The sequence below is a fragment of the Artemia franciscana genome, unplaced genomic scaffold (assembly GCF_032884065.1).
Source record: "Artemia franciscana unplaced genomic scaffold, ASM3288406v1 Scaffold_253, whole genome shotgun sequence".
Classification (NCBI taxonomy): domain Eukaryota; kingdom Metazoa; phylum Arthropoda; class Branchiopoda; order Anostraca; family Artemiidae; genus Artemia; species Artemia franciscana.
Window position 1 is genome coordinate 587,227 of NW_027063379.1, and position 16,161 is coordinate 603,387.

At 32.9% G+C, this 16,161-nt stretch overlaps 1 long non-coding RNA gene across 1 annotated transcript in view; it reads right to left on the bottom strand.

Annotated features, from left to right (window-relative positions):
• The window catches only part of LOC136042954 (uncharacterized), a 37,609-nt gene that overhangs the window by 9,324 nt on the left and 12,124 nt on the right, over window positions 1-16,161 (bottom strand). The window contains exons 2-3 of the long non-coding RNA XR_010621512.1: window positions 3,893-4,016; window positions 554-789 (exon numbers count right to left, since the gene is read on the bottom strand). This is a non-coding gene — a long non-coding RNA (uncharacterized LOC136042954). The remainder of the gene's footprint in view (window positions 1-553; window positions 790-3,892; window positions 4,017-16,161) is intronic.

Consider the following 16,161-nt stretch of genomic DNA (forward strand, 5'->3'; position numbering starts at 1 on the left):
CCTTACTTGACTGTTACAGTTTGAACAGAAAACGGTTCAAGCTCCACGTAACCGAAATGGGTACATGTCAGACCTACTCAAAATCCGATATGCAATTTAGTTTCCTCTGTTTGTCATATTTAGACCCCAGTTTATCTTCCCTGCCAATGGACTTTAAAATAGCATTTCTATCAGATAAAAAATTATTTTTAAAAAATTTATTCTAAATAATCTATTTTATACTATTATTGTATTTCATAAAAGCATTTAAATCCAATATAAATAAATTCAATCCGATAAAACATTTTACTTAAAATCCATTAGTTAAATAAAACTACTGAAACCGCTAGTGTGATTCAAATAAACAAATTGTAAAAACAATACGCACATTCTTTTTCACATTACAGTGACTTGATATCTGCATACAAAACGAAAAAGTCTTAATTTGATATGAATTGGAAACTAAATTCACTTAAATTGAATCGAGAAGTCATCTAGTTTCAAGCCTTAATGTTAAAATTGTGCGCTACCTGAAGACCTGAAGTGTTACGAGAACACAAACAAGCTTTCAAACCTTTTTTGAGGGATGAGTCGATTGAGGTTCCCTACATCTACATCTTTCATAAGACCCAAATTGGCACGCATTTCATTGGTTATTCCTGTTAGGAAGCTTCATTCTGGAATACGTCTTACAAGATTTCGCTGCCCACGACGGACATCCTTTTTCTTTGGGTTTGACACTAAAAGTGGTTGGTTCATGACCCCAAAAGTTATCTGATAATTATGTTTAAAATATTCAGCAAATGTTACCTGAAAAAAAGATCCTGCTTTAATAAAGATACATTATAAACAAACTTCTAAAAATAAGGAACGGTTTTTTTTATAGATCCGAGGGATCAATGGCTTAATTAGCAATTTGATATAGTCACTGTTTAATTTGATGATTCAAATAAACAACTTTAAAAAAATCATTAATATCAACAATAATAATAGCACTAATAATGTACATACCAACAATATAGTGCAATAATAAAAAACTTCGTAATAATTCAAAATCTCTTTGCGATTATTCCATTTGGATATTTGAATGGTAATTTGAAAACTTTTTCCTCAAAGGAAAGACCTAAGATTACACTTCTCATGAAGCACTAATTTTTTAAGGCTCGTTTAACTACCTCTTTTTCCCCTTTATTGCCTTAAGACAAATATGAGTCTTAAGGCAAAACCCAGGAAAGCAAAAAAACACGTCTATCATTGCTTTTCGATAGAACTGTATCTCAAGAGCCCTCAACTACAAATTTCTTGCTCACTTGGACTTGGCTGCTAGATTTTCCGTCCATATGTAATTAATAATGTACCATAAATTTACTATTTCCGCAAAACACATATATACTATAGAACATATGAATATATAACCTAAATATATGTACAATACAAATATATATATATATATATATATATATATATATATATATATATATATATATATATATATATATATATAATATATATATATATATATATATATATATATATATATATATATATATATATATATATATATATATATATATATATATATATATATATTATATATATTATATATATATATATTATATATATATATATATATATATTATATAATATATATATATATATATATTTATATATATATATATATATATATATATATATATATATATATATATATATATATATATTCATGCATAAATCCAAATATATAAGGCACATATAAACAAATAAGCTATAGAACAAACATTTAATGAGTAAAATTAGGAAAAGCACAAACAAAAACTATGTTTAGCCATTTTGGGTCGCTGACCATTAAATAGAGCTCATAGGACACACCTAGCTCCAAATAACTACCTTTATACTTGCGATTCCTACTAAAAATTAATGTTTATTAATCATTTGCGAAAGAATCTTCTATGTTTTTAAATAAAATATACTTTATATTTTGAAGTTTACATCTTTATTGTAGCTGTATTGTACAGCTTATAATTATGGATATACCTTATATTCTAAATATAAACAAAAAAGATGCCCCTTTTTATTCTCCGAAGGTATAGGACCTTTTAGAAAAATCTTAGATTTCGCTTCCCAAGCGTGTACAGGGGTTCAATTTCGGGGTACTAATAGTTTATTAATCAGTACTTTAAATGAAAAACCGATAATTTTTTATTAACAAGTATTAACCATGACCTCATCCTAAATAGTATATTTTCTGTGGAAAAGTTTTTGGAAAAGAAAATTAAGATATTAAGAAGTTGAGCATTTTTGACCTCTTCTTGGTTGCAGAAACCATGGTTGCGATCCACTTAAGAGGAAACCATTGCCCATACTAGTAAAAAATGTCTTTTTTTAACAGAAATCTTACTAAAGAAATTACCTAAGGAACTCCTTTTTATTTTTTTTTCAATGGGTGACCGCATTGAACAAGTCATTATTGAATACCAGAGGAAGACATTTCAAATCGTATTGAATAAAAAGCCTAGATATATCTTTAGATAACAATATAGGTCACGCCAGAGCAAAGTGCTCTTTTGTCCTATAATCGTCACTTTCAGCTCAAAGAGACATTAATAATAATAATAAAAAATAAGTGGATACAACAAGACAAGCCATCGAATTATCATTATCAAAAAGCCTCAGTTGGAGGCTTACAGGTCTATCTTCAAAACCCCCGAAAAGAAAAGAAAAAAAGCTCTATAAAACTTTATCCTAATTAACGGATATTCCGGGAAAATCTACTCCGGTTGATACTACCTTAAAGTATCATGAAACAGAAGATGGAGCGAAAAACATATAGACATAGTAGAAACAGGTAAACAGGATTCAAAGGAGATCGTTAAAATAAAGTGAGAATCAAACAAAAAAAAAACAATAGCAAAAAAAGATTCACATAATAGAAGCTGGTGAGTTTATAGGATGGTATTAAAAAATTATACCTAAACCCAAAATATATTGCCAACTTTCAGAATCAACCCCTATTGACTACGTCTCTGGTCACATAAAAGCTTAATCGTGTTGTCTAAGTAGCTGAGATGTTATTTTTTTTTTCTTGAGCTTTTTCTTGTTTATTGTTTTCATTTTTGTTTGATTTTTCAGTATTCTTGTATTCCTCTAAGTGCATTTCATGCCTGCAAAGAGGGTGTAAACCAATTATTATTATTAACAGCTAGTAAAGAAGAGTTAAAGTAAAGTCGTAGATTAAAAAAAGATTCTATCCCTAAAAAAAAAAACACTATACAAAAAAAATTAAAATGTGCGATACAAACATTATATCACGGAAATATCAAGTGGATATTTCGCTTATCAAAATCACAATATCACTTTAAGCGTAAAAAATTTTCAGAGCATATATTTAGATCGATATGACTTATGAACATATTGCAAATCAAGTAATAACGTATATAGTATTTTTTCAGAAAAATTCCAACAAATGGACAAATTCCATTTATAAGGAAGAGTTTAATCCAAGATGACTCAGATTATCTACTTATTTGTTATATGCTAATTAAAAATGCAGATTATCTACTTATATGCTAATTAAAAAATATTTAAATAGAATTTAATTACTTTAAACATGTTAATGAAATTTTTTTTTAAATATAGTTATTTTGAATTAAATTTGAAAATGTTTCTGAAATTTGTTATTTCTCTTAATATTTCAGCTTTAACTATTCTCTGTATTAAGTTATCCAAACATTTTTGATAACAATAGGTTTTAAAACAAAAACCCAAAAGGCCCGGTCAATATGAGATTTTATCAACACACTGACCTTTGACTGGCACCAATTAGAATATTTTAGTCAATGGTAAATTCTATAAATCTAGTTCTCTTACAGTGAGAATTGGTGACATATCACAGTGATTGGGCTTTAAAACTTACCTTCCTTTTCTCTCGATCTAATTCAAAAGTAAGTTTGATCGGTTTATAGATTTACAGCCATTCCATATGTCTGATTGTAATACTTCGTTATAATTGTTTGGCCCTTCAGGTCTATTAACGCAAGCTCCATGTAAATAAAAAATATCACACTAAAATATGATTAGGAGGCAAGATAACAGTCCACCAGAATAAATTTTCAAAAACTCTAGCTCATTTCTGCTCTACCATAAAGCAGTATGATGTAGCATAGGATGTACTCAAAACTTTATTCTAAACTTTATTCCAATGACGCAGTAGGCTTTAGATTTTTACAGGTAGGAAATGAAGCAGTAGCAAAATTCTTGTTTGTAGTGAAACCAAATTTCTTGTGAACGGTCTTAGATAGAAATAAGGTTAAACTAAATAATTGATATATAGTGATGGCAAGTGAAAAGCCAATTAGTTCAAAATTTTATTTTAAAGCAACTGAATTTTTTGTTCAATGACGCAGAAGGTTTTAGGATTTTGCTATTAGGGTAGGAGGCAGTACCCATACTTTATTTTAATGTTTTAGGATGAACAGAGATGATATGTCATATAATGTAGAGTTTTAATTAGATGAAAATAGGCAGTAAAGTGGCAACCATTTCCTCACCAAAATCCAAAACTCAAATTAATAATTTTTGCACATCTACTACATTTACTTTCTATTATACAAATCACGTAAAAAACAACATTGTTGAAAAAACAAGAGCTAAGAGCTCTTATGGCACTTGTAACGAGGCAAGAAGAGCCAAGAGCTAATATGGTATGAACTCCAACAAAATTCTAAGGATCAAAAGATTGATTTAAAAGGAAAAGGAAAATCAGAGGCTTAATGCCGGTCAAGATTTAAAAAAAAGCTCTGAGTTACGATGCGCTTCTAAATATCAAAATTCATTAAAATCCGATCACCCACTCATAAGTTATAGATACCTAATTTTTTCTCATTTTTCCTCACCCTTTAGCCCCCCAGATGGTTGAATCTGGGAAAACGACTTTATCAAGTCAATTTGTGCAGCTCCCTGACACGCCTACCAATGTTCATCGTCCTAGCACGTCCAGAAGCACCAAACTCGCCAAATCACTGAACCCCTCCCCCCCAACTCCCCCAAAGAGAGCGAATCCAGTACGGTTACGTCAATCACAAATCAAGGAGATTTGCTTATTCTATCCACCAAGCTTCATCCCGATTCCTCCACTCTAAGCGTTTTCCAAGATTTCCCCCTCCAACTCCCCCCAATGTCAACAGGTCTGGTCGAGAATTGAAATAAGAGCTCAGAGACACGAATTCCTCCTAAATAAAAAATTTCATTAAGATCCGGTCACGTGTTCTTAAAAAAATACCTCAATTTTTCTAATTTTTTCAAATTAACACCCCCCAGCTCCTCCAAAGAGAATGGATCCGTTCCAATTATGTCAATAACGTATCTAGAACTTGTGCTTATTCTTCCCATCAAGTTTCATCCCGATCTCTCCACTCTAAGCGTTTTCCAAGATTTCTGTTTCCCTCCTCCAAGCCCCTATGTCCCCAGATCCAATTCGAGTCGAAAATGGAGCATCTGAGACATAAGATCCTTTTATGCATATATCAAGTTTCATTAAGATCCGATCACCTATTCGTAAGATAAAAATACCCCAAAATTAACGTTTTCCAAGAATTCCGGTTTCCCCCTCCAACTCCCCCCAATGTCACAGGATCTGGTTGGAACTTAAAGTTAAAGTTGTAAAGCACAAGATCCTTCTAAATATCTAATTTCATTAAGATCTGGTCACCCGTTCGTAAGTTACAAATGCCATATTTTTCCTAATTACCCCCCCCCCCCAACTCCACCAAAGAAAGCAGATCTGGTCCGGGTATGTCAGTCACGTATCTTAGACAGGTTTTTATTCTTCCCATCCAGTTTCATCCTGATCTCTCCGCTTTAAATATTTTCTAAGATTTCCCGTCCCCCCAACCCCCCCCCCCCCAATGACGCTGGATCCGGTTGAGATTTAAAATGAGAGATCTCAGTTACGAAGTCCTTCTAAATATGAAGTTTCATGAAGATCCGTTCACTCCTTCGTAAGTTAAAAATACGTCATTTTTTCTAATTTTTCAGAATTAGCCCTACCCCCCCCCCCCCAATTGAGCGGATCCGTTCCAATTACGTCAATCGCGTATCTAAGACTTCCGCTAATTTTTACCACCAAGTTTCATTCCGATCCCTCCAATCTAAGCGTTTTCCAAGATTTTAGGTTTCCCCCTCCCAATCCCCCCCCCAAATGTCACCAGATCCAGTCAAGATTTAAGATAACAGCTCTGAGACACGATATCCTTCCAAACATCAAATTTCATTACGATCTGATCAACCGTTCTTAAGTTAAAAATACTTAATTTTTTCAATTTTCTCCGAATTAACGGGCCACCCACTCCCCCCCCCCCAGATGGTCAAATCGGGAAAACGACTATTTCTAATTTAATCTGGTCCGGTCCCTGATACGTCTGCCAAATTGCATCGTCCTTTCTTACCTGGAAGTGACTAAAGTGGCAAAACTAGGACCGACAGAATTTGCGATTGCTATGTCACTTGGTTCATACCAAGTGCCATAAAACACCCTGCTTTACAAAAAAGCAAACCCAAAAAAACGAAAAAAAAAAACAGCCAAAAAAAGTAATGGTATAAATTTCTTCACATTAATGTCATAGCAAGACTGGAAAACAAATTTTTGACATCAAGAAGAAGTGAATATTTTGCTTTTCAGCCATGTTGTGACAGCACAATCCTGAAATATCATTTCGACAGCCTACGGAAGTTAGGATTTTAAATTTCCACTACTTGTTCATACAAAATGCAGATATTCACCTCCCAGTTGGCTTTTGTGGTAATACGGACAGATTCCTTCGATAAACCTAAATATAACTAAATACTTTTCAGCAGTATGCGACATTAGTAAAATCTAACAGAGACCGCACAAAGTGACTAAACCTTGTCTCAAACTTTTCTGGAGAAAGAAACAGTCTTAATAATAAAAAGCTTTTGAAAACCTCAACTATTAAAAACCAATAACAAAGAAATAACTTTCGTCCCAAACCAGAGCAAACGGTCCCAACCACAAATCATCCATCTCTTCAAGAGGGGAGGTATACACCTGCCCCCCTGGATCTGAGGTCCCTTACTCAAAACGTATCAAAATTTTTTTTTGAGAGATTAAAGGCTCGGAGGAGCAAGTAAAGGCTGAAATAAATGAAGTATAAAAACAGAAAAAGTTGCCTATTAAAGGGGTTCAACACCAACAACTGTACCTCCCACACATTGCGCCCACCCCAAATACATGAGCTGGTTATTTGTACAATACCGACACATGAAAGGCAACAGCAATGGACGGACATAGTTAGATACGGCATATCAACTGCAATTCCGGTAAATAAAGGCGAGAATTCATAATTGACAAAGGGGGAAGTTGACATACTAATCAATTCCTATTCTCGTGTTTTTTTTTTCGACACGCTATTCCAGTTGGTTGTTAATTTATACCACCCCTACCCAGCCTAATGGTCCCATGTTTAGCCCAAACGATACGTAGAAACTAAAAGAAAAGACTAGAGCAATAAAAAAAAAATCATAATTGACAAAAACTTGGGAATAGATGCTAAAATATTAACAGTGACAAGACAACATCCATTTGGTTTTTGGTATATTAATTTTGTGTAAGCCTTTAGCTGAGAGGAGGGCAAATTGTCTTTTTAAAAAATCTTTAAAGAAAAACCAGGGGGATGAATGTTCAGATTTGCAGTGACAAGACAGCATCCTTTTTGTTTTTGAAAAATTATTTTTTTTTTTATTTTACCAATCAAGAAATTTTTCATAGAAAAGTAGAGCTATATTACACAAAAACGAGAAAAAATAAAGTTAAATAACAATTTAAGCTTTACACCAACATAAATCATGCCCTTAACAAATTTAAATTCGATTCGTATGTTTTTATTTGTCAAAACAGAAGAAAAAATGAAAATAATCACATTCAGCAGAATTACTGGGAAGTAATAAACAATATTGACTGATAGTTTAGTATATATTGACATCAGTCAATATGTATAGCTTTGGCAACTTCGGATTTATGAGCGTTATAAAACGTAAAACGTTCAAAATATATCTAGTTTTCGGTAAATTGCAAATTTTATACATGCATCTTTTTCATTCTTGATACACATAGTAGCTTTGATTTTGTTCAGCCACAGTCTCACTATTACATGAAAAGTTTCTACTTAATATTTCTTGGTTTCTACCTATTTTTGTTATTATAATTACTACTAGTTTTTTTTTGTTTTTTTTTACTGTATACTAGTGTTTATTCTCCTTCATCTTTATTTCACATGTATTGTTTGATTTAAGTATTATTTATGGTTCTTTTAGTGTTCTATTATTGTGCTGTATGGCCCATAACAAGCAAAGCTTCTTGTGCCGAATAACTTTTTCATGTATGTAAGTGTTTTAGTATTTCAAAAATGATGATAATTGATGATTAATGAGTATTCTTAGAAGTTCCTGAGACACACCAAACACAACTTTTCGAAAACCACGATGAACATATTGCCTTATGATTTAGATCCATAGTCCTCTCATTGTTCCGCGAAAGTTTTAACTGATTACCTTTAGCTGTTCTCAAGACGTTGAAGATGAGCTGCACCCTTGGATAACTCGGATACCCCTCCCTTACTAGGGGAGAGTTCAACACCCTTCTTGAACTCAGAGAGTTTATTCCCTGAAGGTCTAAGTTCAATATCCATAGAAGTTTCTGAGTGTGGAAGATATACATTTTTGACAACCGTGATGTATATAATGTCTACATTTAGTAGAACATCTGTTTCAAAACTCGATGAAATTTTCAGATACCTTTAGGCATTCCAGGTCTCACAAACCGACCTGTGATACAGAGCTGGGACAAAAAGCGTCTTTTGAAATTGTTCGGTGGTCTAATTATTATACCAAAATAGTTTCAATTTAATACCCTTAAAAATTCCTAAATATTACAAATATTACAACCTGGATGCACAAAGTGTGTCTTTTGATTGAGTTAAATTTTTGCCTAAATATTCCCGGAAAGTTCAAACATACTTTCATTAGCCGCTCCTAAGGTTTCACAAAAGCCAATTTGAACACCTGGAGGTACACAATGCCTTTAATTTAGTCCAGTATGTCTAGAATATTCCACGAAAATTTCAAAGTGATACCTTCAACCACTTCTGAGATATTGCAGAAACACATTTTTGACAAGAATGATTTATATCGTGTTTTCTGCTAGTTAAACATCCCCAAATTATCCCTGAAATTTCCCATTAATACTATCAGCCTCTCGTGAGACATTGCTGATGCACTTTTTTGAGAGTCTACATCAAATAATTGTGTTAAGATTTGGTTCAACATCCCCATCGACATTCCTGAAAGCAGCCTTGTGTTTAAGGTGCCTTAGCCTATTGGGAGACAACAAAAAAGATGTGGACTTTGAAAAAAATCAGAGAGAAAGCCGTTAAACTAAATGAAAAATAATTGTAAATGATGAGTACGTCCTGCCCTTATGTTGTCCGGGCCTATTTTCATCATTTTTGCAGGAATTTTAGTTTTTTTTTTTTTCTACCCGTATAAACAAGGGTTTCTATTTTCAAAAAACACCCAGTGTAAAAAGCAACATACTGAAGTTTAACATCTGTCAAATACCTTATTTACCCTGCAAAATGAATTGGCAAACTACACTCTGTAAAGGGTTCAATAGCCTCCTGCTCCACTAACTTCTGACAAATTAAATTATTTATTTTCTTTCAATTCAACACTTTTCAAGCATTTTTGTAACAGGGATCTTCATATTTTATGCAATATTCGTTCCTTTTTAATTCTAAACATTTACTGATTTTTCAGACAAAAATGTGTCATCAAATGTGATATCAAAGAGATAAGTATGAACATTACTAAACTGTGGTATACCTGAGTAAAAAGTGGAAATTGAAGGAAAACAAACATTGTTAGATGGGTCAAACCGAACAGAACAAGACTGTACTTGTTTGTAGGGCGTCTATATATATTCTGTATTTCTGTATACACTCTGATATGTTTTTAATAACGCACAATTACTGTTAGGTTGTTTCCCTACTAAATTGATTAATTAAATTGATTACAGTCTTTTCTAAAGTGATTGTAACTTTTCCCCGTACCTTAATGTGTCAATTTTGCTAATAGTCAATAGCCAATTATATTTTCACAATGTTTTTCTTTTCTTTAGATTAAATTAGCATGAATCAAAAGAAAATCCAAATTAATATAAAAAATTTTAACATAAGATGCAGTTTTTTGTATAAATCACTATTTTGGAAAAAAAAATAAAAGAATTTCACAATCCTGAATTTTGAAAATTGGTGAATAGAAACCTGAAACTTGCATCAAAATACAGCCTTCTGTAGTGGTCTACAAAAAAAAACTGAAACTTGTGTCAAATTTCATTAAAATAGGAAATACAAATGACAGGAAATATAAACACAAATGAAAGGAAATACAATAATTTGATAAGAAATATAAATACCTGACACAAACAAGGAAATATAATATGGAAAACGAGGGTGATTTTGAGGTTTTTCTTAAAACAAAGAGAGAAGATAATAGCAGATATTTTGTCAAGCTTCTCCAGCAAGCTTCCTCCTCCTCCTTTAGATTTAGCACTGCTCGTCTTAAATTAAAGAAATGAATGAATCCACTATCGAAGAGGTCAGTGATGCCTCAAGAAGCAAACCCTAAAATGGAGAGCCTACTTAGAAATGGGTAAGTAAAAATATTCGAGATTGAGCAGCAACGGAAATTAAAATGGCGGAGATAAGAAACGATACCTAAAAGCTGTACCAATTGCATGCTGAGGCCATTTCCAGAAAGCAAGAAGAGTTTCTCACTTTAAAAAATAACACCAGAAATACATTAGTGATAAGATGATGAGGATTGACTGATGGTGAACATACTTTAAGTCCGTTCAGTCTGCAGACACTACGGATGAATTGTTCTTGGCGTCCAACATCACCTACTTCTCTCGTCCCGTATCCGTTAAAGGCCTTCAAGATCATATGGGGCAATGAACGTGGACCATACGACTCGTCAGAGCAGCAAATTACTTAGCAAAGACTCAGTACTTCGTGAAAAGTTGTAATTGCTTTTTGAGTTTGATCTTAAACTTGGATAAAATAGTAAACGAGATCGAAGTCTGCTTTTCTCACAAGCCTGAACTTTTTAGCTAATTCTCTACGTACATTTTTTTGTGTTGAGGGGGGGGGAGAACAAACTCGAAGAATTTAGGTGTGTTTTCTTCTTCTCATGATTGAACTACATCTTTTTGCAAATCCAAGTTTTCTCCCAAGACTCTATTTCTGTAGTTTTATTCATTTGCTCTTTTTAGTACAGAGTATACTACTGCTCATGTTTTTCTAGAACCCCCTTCTCCCAAATTTTTCGTTAGAGTCACAAAGAGCCTTTATTTCTCAATATCAATTAAAATAAATTAGAGGGGCAATGAAAAACCAGGTTTTAACAAGACTGTACTTGCTTGTAGGGCGTCTCTATAAATTCTGTATGTGTGTGTACAATCTGATATATTTTAATAGCCCATAATTACCGTTGTAGGTTCTTTTTTTCTATACTGATCCATTGACTGATTACTATATTTTTTAAAGTGATTGAAACTTTTCCCCTAACTTAACGAGTTAGTTTTGCTAATAATCAATAGCCTTGAATCTATTTTATCCATATACCAAATTATATTTTCACAATTTGTTCTGCAGTTTGTTTGTTTTTTTTTAAGTTGTATGAATGATAAGAAAATCCAAATTAATATCATAAAGTTGACGCATAAAATGCAGGGTTTTGTTGAAATTACTATTTTGAAAAAAAAAAAGAATTTCACCATCCTAATTTAGGTAGAGACCTGCATCAAATTGCAGCTTTTTGCGTAGACTATAATTTCATAAGAAATGCATGCACTTCTAGAAATACAAGGTTTTTGCACAAAAAATGTTTGTTTTTTTAACTAAAAAAAATCTATGACGTACGACAACAAACAAAGAATTATTATCTAGAAATTGACGGATATTTCTAGCCAAAGGGCAAACGAAGAGAGAATATAAAAACAGATATTTTGACAAGGATCTCCACCAGCCACTAGTTAGAGTAAAAAAAAACTAATAAAAAAAAAATAAAAAATGAACTTTTGAAGCAAACTCTCTTTTGTGGAAAATCTTCTCCGTTAGATAATTCCATTGGAAAAAAATCCATCCCTTTACGAAAAATTCCACTTGGGACCCTCCTTCATCTACAGAATATTCCCTCCGCAGAAAATTACTTAAAGAACGTTTATTAATTTGTTTCTTTTAATTCTTTTCTTTGAGCTATGTGGTTGGGGTTATATTTCCCCTAATAGGCTAAGAAACAGATTGTTTAAATTAATTTGCCTGTTGATTTGAAATACGAAATTTTGGCTAATCATTCATGGGAGCTTTCGAAATACTCCTAGATATAAACGAATACACGTAAATTAATGGTTTGGTTTCCTTTACGATAAATTAACTAAAGAGTAAATAACACCAGAATGCTAAAGGTATATTTTACAAAAGCGAGACCCAAAAATCTCAAATATCTTCAATTCTATCTCTTACATTATCCCTCCATCCCTTGCCCCCTCTCGACCTCATTCCCCTTCCCCTTTGATTTAAAACCTCTGTTAGTAAATTTATTTCTTAACCTTTCACTTGGGCCCATCTTAGTTCTGCACAATGCCCTCATATTGCCTATGACAGAGATAAGTGTAGTTTTATCTCTTCTTTAGAAGTTGTCAAAGTATTTTCCGATTTATTTTTATATTTATATCAGTAAACTATATTATTCACTCTAAGAAATCAATCTTTATTTCCAAAAACAGTTCGCAGACGTTAAGTTATGATAATGTGTATCACAACTTCACATATCTTAATCAATTGGGAGTATTAGAAGATTTTGCGTCTATTAATCGCCCGGGTGAACTGTTACTTCAAAGAAAACATCACAACCATACAATTTACATGGCATCATATTTTTTCAGTCAAGGTTCTTATGGGAGCGAGGTCCACAGAGCCAGTCACTTACACACAAAATTTCAGAAATAGGGATCGATACTATTCTGTGGGATTCAGAATGATCCCATCAAGAAAAAAGGCTCTGTAAAAAAAAAAAAAAAAAAAAAAAAAAAAAAACAGAATTAATGTAGGAAAAATCAGATTTTGACTCATTGAAATTTAAGGTTAAAATATTCAAATCAAAAATAATGCACCAGAAAGTATTACTAAGCTTGTTTAATTGTCTTATTTTAGTAAAAATGATATTTTGAAATAATGAGACTCTAAGGGGTGTTTTAAGCCTTCGCTTTAGGATATCAGTTATTAGTTATATGGTTTGGTTTCATTACATCTATTTTGTCACAAATTTTGTTGAACTAGCTCTCAAAGGGATTACACCTGTTTGAACTTTTGAATTGTTTGAACTTGATTCCTTAACCATGAATTAATTCAGTGACTACAGAAATTGTGCAATCTGACACTTGAATTTATCACACAATCAGATTTTTGGCGTTTTGAATTGAGAAAATTAGATACGATAGCCAAGTGTGGTGTGTAGAGAAAATTGGATATAATTTGCCTGTGCGTTAATTACGCTGTTTAGTGTCGAGAAGGAATAGCAGTTGGGCCGACCTCGCACAGTTTGGACTGATTGTTCACTTGGATACATTAGTGAGGCTCGGCCCTCACAGAAAGATAAGTTTCTTTCACTTTATAATCTATCATTTATAAGGCATGAATCCTGCAAACATTAAAATCGGTGAGTTATTCCTAGGCAAATTTGCGTGCTATCCCCTTTGGCCAATTCGAATCCTAGAGGTAATGACGACGAATACCGGAGACTGCAAATTTGTTGTTTTTTGCTACGGCAAAAAACACGATCGTAAGCTTGTACCAGTCGCTAATCTTCTTAGTTTTAATGATAATGAGAAGGAAACATCAACAAAGAAAACCAAGGGTGTAAATCATGCGTTTGATGAGCTAAAAAATCATCCTGATGTTTACCGGCAGTTTCTAAAGAAAGGGGAATATTTGGTAACGGATAGCCAGCTTTCGGATTCTACTGCTAATCTTCGTAGCCTAGTGGCCGCTACAGAGAATGAACTTGCGGCTACAAAGCAAAATATAACTGAAGAAATTAAGAAGAATTGATGAAAAGCTTAAAGATTTGACATCCCAAACTATAGCTAATATTCATGTTAATTTTCCAGTTGAAACGATGGTTTCTGAAATTTATGATGCAGTACACATTGAGTTTCAGCCCAAATTTGAAATAATAGAAAAACACCTGAAAACCTTTTATGCATATGATTGAAGTATTACAAAACTGTCTTAATCAGCTTGAGCTGAAATTAGATGGCATAGAGCAGGAAGGGAGAAGTAATTCCCTGCTATTCAACGGTGTCAAACAGATTTCTTCACAAAGTGTTGGTGATGCTATAAAACACGTATTGTTTGTAAAGATGGGCCTAACTAATATTGCGGTTTCAGACATAGTTAGTGTAAAGCGATTTAGTGTTGGTTCAAATATTGCACAAAGACCAGATAAAGTTGCCCCTGTCCTCGTTCAGTTTGGACAAAAACAAACAGCCCGCCATGTATTTAAAGCAAAGAAGCAGCTTATTGGTTCAGGATTGTTTGTTGCCGAGAATCTTACTAAACGAAAGCGTGATCTTCTGAGTGCTTCAAGAGATAAGTTTGGAATTCGCAGTGTGTGGTCCGATCAAGGCCGTATTTTTGTGCGCGAAACCGATACTGCTCCGATTAGGCGGATCTGGACTATTGATGACCTTATATAGTATTTTTGATTTATGCATTTTAAATATGTTTTTCTTCCATTCTTCTTTATTTCTTTTCTATTATTATTTTTTAATGGTATTCTTTTTAGCAATTTTTATGCATATTTATGTTTAATTTATTATTTAGATTCATTATTAACATTTCTTATCCCCATTATTTATCTGTATTCCCTGTTTGCTCGTCTTCCTCTGTTTTTTTTTTTTTTTTTTTTTTTTTTTTTTTTTTTTTTTTTTGAAGTGTCACTTTTTTATGTGAAAAATGGTAACGTCTGATCAAGATCGTTTTATTCTTCAGGATTATTTATCGAAAGGTATTGCTGGTGATGATGGTATAACGAGTGTTGAGCTAAAGCATATGAGGGAAAGTGATTATATTCAGCTACCATATAATCAAGACATAAATGAAAGGAGTATGCGACTATGTTCTTGGAATGTCCACGTAACTACGAGTTACCTAGATATTTTAGAATTAATTGATCAATTTTCTTCTTCTTTTGATATCACTGGATTATGTGAAACATTTCTTAGCTCAAACCAGTCGATCTCTCTGTATTCATTTCCAGGTTATGATTTTCGTACCAAGAACCGAGTATTGATGGGTCGTGGTGGTGTTGGTTTTCTTGTAAAGAATGGGTTGAATTATCAGGAAAGGGATGATGTTAGTTTATGGATGGAAGGTAAGGTTGAAGTTTTTTCAATTGAAATTGAATTTGATGGGAAAAAGAATATAATTGGTATGGTGTATAATCCACCCAGTGCTCACTTGGATGATATCGTGGGAGGAATGAGTCAGCTGATATCGAAAGTACCGTCTGAAGCAAGTCATATTGTTATGGGTGATTTCAACTTTAACCTGTTGGATTTATCTAGTCATAATGTTGATTTTTTTAATTTTATGATATCTAATGATCTATACCCGCTTGTGAGTGTACTTACAAGAATAACTGGACAGAGTTCAACCCTAATAGATAACATTTTCGTTCGTTCTGCTGATTTGAAGCTTTGTTATGCTGATGTGACTTTTCCTGGTTCTGACCATCTTCCTTTGGTTGGTGTTTTGAAGTGTCAGTTAGGTAGATCCAATAAAAAGAAAATAAAGACAAGATTGATGAAAAAAGAGAATCTTCAAAAGTTTGTGAAGGAAGTTAGTGTCATCGATTGGACCCCTGTATTTTCTGAAGAAGAATCCCCTACGAGAGCACTTGATAATCTAATGACTATTATTTTACCTATTTATGATACTGAGTGTCCCATTAAGGTAATGGGACCCCCGTGTAACAGGAACCCCGTAAGCCATGGATAACAAGTGAAATACCAGAAGAGAGGAAGCGAAGGATTGAGCTTTATCAAGT